The sequence below is a fragment of the Arachis ipaensis genome, chromosome B1 (genome assembly GCF_059453495.1).
Source record: "Arachis ipaensis isolate K30076 ecotype BB chromosome B1, ASM5945349v1, whole genome shotgun sequence".
NCBI lineage: Eukaryota > Viridiplantae > Streptophyta > Magnoliopsida > Fabales > Fabaceae > Arachis > Arachis ipaensis.
The window spans coordinates 81,188,840-81,194,839 of NC_142436.1; the positions used below are offsets into that span (position 1 = coordinate 81,188,840).

The following is a 6,000-nucleotide window of genomic DNA, read 5'->3' on the forward strand; positions in this document are numbered from 1 at the left end:
GCAAAGTATGGACTATTATACATTTCTGAAAATCCCTGGATGTCTACTTTCCAAAGCAATTGGAAGCGCGCCATTTCGAGTTCTGTAGCTCCAGAAAATCTACTTTGAGTGCAGGGAGGTCAGAATCCAACAGCATCAACAGTCCTTCTTCAACCTCTGAATCTGATTTTTGCTCAAGTCCCTCAATTTCAGCCAGAAAATACCTGAAATCATAGAAAAACACACAAACTCATAGTAAAGTCCAGAAATGTGAATTTAACATAAAAACTAATGAAAACATCCCTAAAAGTAACTAGATTCTACTAAAAACATACTAAAAACAATGCCAAAAAGCGTATAAATTATCCGCTCATCACAACACCAAACTTAAATTGTTGCTTGTCCCCAAGCAACTGAAAATCAAATAGGATAAAAAGAAGAGAATATACTATAAATTCCAAACTATCAATGAAACATAGCTCCAATCAAATGAGCGGGACTTATAGCTTTTTGCCTCTTGAATAGTTTTGGCATCTTACTTTATCCATTGAGGTTCAGAATGATTGGCATCTATAGGAACTCAGAGTTCAGATAGTGTTATTGATTCTCCTAGTTCAGTATGATGATTCTTGAACACAGCTTCTTTATGAGTCTTGGCCGTGGCCCTAAGCACTTTGTTTTCCAGTATTACCACCGGATACATAAATGCCACAGACACATAATTAGGTGAACCTTTTCAGATTCTGACTCAGCTTTGCTAAAGTCCCCAATTAGAGGTGTCCAGGGTTCTTAAGCACACTCTTTTTTTGCTTTGGACCTTGACTTTAACCGCTCAGTCTCAAGTTTTCACTTGACACCTACACGCCACAAGCACATGGTTAGGGACAGGTTGGTTTAGCCGCTTAGGCCAGGATTTTATTCCTTTAAGCCCTCCTATCCACTGATGCTCAAAGCCTTGGGATCCTTTTTATTTGCCCTTGCCTTTTGGTTTTAAGGGTTATTGGCTTTTTGCTCTTGCCTCTTGGTTTTAAGAGCTTTTGGCTTTTTCTGCTTGCTTTTTCTTTTTCTTTCTATTTTTTTTTGCCTATTTTTTTTTCTGCAAGCTTTGTTCTTTGCTGCTTTTTCTTGCTTCAAGAATCATTTTTATGATTTTTCAGATTATCAAATAACATGTCTCCTTGTCATCATTCTTTCAAGAGCCAACAATATTTAACATTCTTAAACAACAACTTCAAAAGACATATGCACTGTTCAAGCATTCATTCAGAAAACAAGAAGCATTGTCACCACATCAATATAATTAAGCTAAGTTCAAGGATAAATTCAAAACTCATGTACTTCTTGTTCTTTTAAATTAAAACATTTTTCATTTAAGAGAGGTGATGGATTCATAGGACATTCATAACTTTAAGACAAAGTTACTAACTACTAATGATCATGTAATGAAGACACAAACATAGATAAGCACTTAACATAGAGAAAACGAAAAATAGAGAAAGTAAGAACAAGGAATGAGTCCACCTTAGTGATGGTGGCGTTTCCTTCTTGAGGAACCAATGATGTCCTTGAGCTCTTCTATGTCTCTTCCTTGTCTTTGTTGCTCCTCCCTCATTGCTTTTTGATCTTCTCTTATTTCATGAAGGATGATGGAGTGCTCTTGATGTTCCACCCTTAGTTGTCCCATATTGGAACTCAATTCTCCTAGGGAGGTGTTGATTTGCTCCCAATAGTTTTGTGGAGGAAAATGCATTTGAGGCATCTCCGGGATCTCATGGTGATGAGCTTCATATGCCTCTTGAGCTCCATGGATGGGCTCTCTTGCTTGCTCCATCTTTTTCTTAGTGATGGGCTTGTCCTCTTTAATGAGGATATCTCCCTCTATGTCAACCCCAGCCGAATTGCATAGGTGGCAAATGAGGTGAGGAAAGGCTAACCTTGCCATAGTGGAGGACTTATCAGCCACCTTGTAGAGTTCTTGAGGTATAATCTCATGAACTTCCACCTCTTCTCCAATCATGATGCTATGGATCATGATGGCTCGGTCTATAGTAACTTCAGACCGGTTACTAGTGGGAATGATTGAGTATTGAATGAACTCCATCCATCCTCTAGCTACAGGCTTAAGGTCCAGTCTTCTTAGTTGAACCAGTTTGCCTTTTGAGTCAATCTTCCATTGAGCTCCTTCTACACATATGTCCATAAGGACTTGGTCCAACCTTTGATCAAAGTTGACTCTCCTTGTGTAGGGGCGTGCGTTCTCTTCCATGTTTGGCAAGTTGAACGCCAACCTCACATTCTCCGGACTAAAATCTAAGTATTTCCCCCGAACCATTTTAACATAGTTCTTTGGATCCGGGTTCTTACTTTGATCATGGTTCTTGGTGATCCATGCATTGGCATAGAACTCTTGAACCATTAGGATGCCGACTTGTTGGATGGGATTTGTTAGAACTTCCCAACCTCTTCTTTGAATTTCATGTCGGATCTCCGGATACTCATTTCTTTTGAGTTTGAAAGGGACCTCGGGGATCACCTTCTTCTTGGCCACAACATCATAGAAGTGGTCTTGATGGGCTTTGGAGATGAACCTTTCCATCTCCCATGACTCGGAGGTGGAAGCTTTTGTCTTCCCTTTTCCTTTTCTAGAGGATTCTCCGGTCTTAGGTGCCATCAATGGTAATGGAAAAACAAAAAGCTTATGCTTTTACCACACCAAACTTAGAATTTTGCTCGCCCTCGAGCAAGAGAAGAAAGAATAGATGAAGAAGAAGAAGAAATGGAGGAGAGGGAGAAGGGGTTGTGTTTCGGCCAAGAAGAAAAGAGAGGGTTGTGTTGTGTGAAAATGAGGAAGAATGGAGGGTTATATATAGGGATGGGAGGGGGTGGAGGTTTGGCCATTTAGGGTGGGTTTGGGTGGGAAATTGATTTTGAATTTTGAAGGTAGGTGGAGTTTATGAGGTAGGTTTATGGGGAAGAGTGGATGGATGTGAGTGGTGAGGAGGTGATGGGGAAGAGAGATTGAGGTGATTGGTGAAGGGTTTTGGGGAAGAGTGTTTATAGGATTGTGTGAAAGAGGGGTGAGAAGAAGTGAGTGGAGGTAGGTAGGGATCCTGTGGGGTCCACAGATCCTGAGGTGTTCAAGGATTTACAACCTTGCACCTAATTAGGCATGTAAAATGCCCTTGCACACAACTCTGGGCGTTCAGCGCCAGGTTGGTGCCCATTTTGGGCGTTCAACGCCCATTTGTTGCCCATTTCTGGCGTTGAACGCCAGAACCATGCTTGTTCTGGGCGTTCAGCGCCAGCTCCTCTCCAGGGTGCAATTCTGGCGTTCAGCGCCCAGATGATGCCCATTTTGGGCGTTCAGCGCCAGAACCATGCTCTGTTCTGGCGTTGAACGCCAGGCAGATGCTTCCTCCAGGGTGTGATTTTTCTTCTGCTGTTTTCGATTCCATTTTCAATTTTTATATTTATTTTGTGACTCCACATGATCATGAACCTATAAAGACATATAACTAAGAAAAATATAGTTAGATGAATAAAAATTGGGTTGCCTCCCAACAAGCGCTTCTTTAATGTCAATAGCTTGATAGTGGGCTCTCATGGAGCCTCACAGATGTGCAGAGCTTTGTTGAGACCTCCCAACACCAAACTTAGAGTTTGGATATGGGGGTTTGACACCAAACTTAGAGTTTGGTTGTGGCCTCCCAACACCAAACTTAGAGTTTGACTGTGGGGCCTTGGTTGACTCTGCTTTGAGAGAAGCTTTTTCTGCTTCCTCTCCATGGATGCAGAGAGAGATCCTTGAGTTGTAAACACAAGGTTGTCCTTATTTAATTGAAGGATCAATTCTCCTCTGTCCACATCAATCACAGCTCTTGCTGTGGCTAGGAAAGGTCTTCCTAGGATGATGAATTCATCCTCTTCCTTTCCAGTATCCAGGACTATGAAATCAGCAGGGATGTAAAGGCCTTCAACCTTTACTAACACGTCCTCTACTTGTCCATAAGCCTGTTTTCTTGAATTATCTGCCATCTCTAATGAGATTTTAGCAGCTTGAACCCCATAGATTCCCAGTTTCTCTATTACAGAGAGGGGCATGAGGTTTATCCCTGAACCAAGGTCACACAGAGCCTTAAAGATCATGGTGCCTATGGTACAAGGTATTATGAACTTTCCAGGATCCTGTCTCTTCTGAGGCAATGTCAGTTGATCCAGATCACTTAGTTCATTGGTGAACAAGGGAGGTTCATCTTCCCAAGTCTCAATACCAAACAATTTGGCATTCAGCTTCATAATTGCACCAATAAACTTGGCAGTTTGCTCTTCAGTAACATCCTCATTCTCTTCAGAAGAGGAATACTCATTAGAGCTCATGAATGGCTTAAAGAGGTTCAATGGAATCTCTATGGTCTCTAGATGAGTCTCAGATTCCTTTGGTTCCTCAGAGAGAAACTCCTTATCGATCACTGGGCGTCCCAGGAGGTCTTCCTCCTTGGGATTCACGTCCTCCTCTCCCTCATTGGGTTCGGCCATTTTGGTTATGTCAATGGCCTTGCACTCTCCTTTTGGATTTTCTTCTGTATTGCTTGGGAGAGTGCTAGGAGGGATTTCAGTGATCCTTTTACTCAGCTGGCCCACTTGTGCTTCCAAATTTCTAATGGAAGACCTTGTTTCATTCATGAAACTTACAGTGGCCTTAGATAGATCAGAGACTAAGTTTGCTAAATTAGAAGTATTTTGTTCAGGGTTCTCTGTCTGTTGCTGAGTGGATGATAGAAAAGGTTTATTATTGTTAAACCTGTTTCTTCCACCATTATTAAAGCCTTGTTGAGGCCTTTGATCCTTCCATGAGAGATTTGGATGATTTCTCCATGATGGATTATAGGTGTTTCCATAAGGTTCACCTAAGTAATTCACCTCTGCTATTGCAGGGTTTTCAGGATCATAAGCTTCTTCTTCATAGGAAGCCTCTTGAGTACTGTTGGATGCAGCTTGCACTCCATTCAGACTCTGAGAAATCATATTGACTTGCTGAGTCAATATTTTGTTCTGAGCCAATATGGCATTCAGAGTATCAACTTCAAGAACTCCCTTCTTCATAGGCGTCCCATTATTCACAGGATTCCTTTCAGAAGTGTACATGAACTGGTTATTTGCAACCATGTCAATGAGTTCTTGAGCTTCTGCAGGCTTTTTCTTTAGGTGAATGGATCCACCTGTAGAAGTATCCAATGACATCTTTGATAGCTCAGATAAACCATCATAGAATATATCCAGGATGGTCCATTCTGAAAGCATGTCAGAAGGACACTTTTTGGTCAACTGTTTGTATCTTTCCCAAGCTTCATAGAGGGATTCACCTTCTTTCTGTTTAAATTTTTAAAATTAATTAATTCTGAATTTGTGAAAAGTGCAGCAAAAAAAGTCAATTGTCTGGGTGTAGCATTATCCGGTGAATAAAAAAATAAAAAAAATACCTTTAGAAAAATTAAAAATTTCAAAAAAATAAATTTTCTATTTTTGGATTTTTAAATTATAAGATTAATTTTTTTATTTAAATTAGAAAAATAAAATAAAGTCCAGTTATATCTAGTAAACAACAGATCTATAAATTTGTTATTATTTTTTATCTTTTAAATCAAAAAAAATAATTTTTTTATAAAAGTAGAATAATAAAAAATTCTAACAATATCTAAAAAATAAAAAATTGAAAATTTTTAAATTTTTAAAATTAATTTACTCGACAGTTTGGATATAACATTATCCGGTGAATAAAAAATAAAAAAATATTTTTAAAAAATTAAAAATTTTAAAAAACTAAATTTCTTATTTTTGAATTTTCAAATTATAAGATTAAATTTTTTTATTTAAATTAAAAAAATAAAATAAAGTCCAGCAATATCTAGTAAACAACAAATCAGTAAATTTATTATTTTTTTAATTTAAAAACTAAAAAACTAATTTTTTTTATAATAGTAGAAAAATAAAAAATTCTAACAATATCCAAAAAAATAAAAA

The 6,000-nt window shown here is 38.5% G+C and overlaps 1 non-coding gene across 1 annotated transcript; it reads left to right on the forward strand.

Moving 5' to 3' along the window:
• Positions 1-5,278: 5,278 nt before the first annotated feature.
• Positions 5,279-5,385, forward strand: LOC148577200 (small nucleolar RNA R71). The gene has a single exon (XR_015904564.1). It is a non-coding gene; the product is annotated as a small nucleolar RNA R71 (small nucleolar RNA).
• The last annotated feature ends 615 nt before the right edge of the window (positions 5,386-6,000 follow it).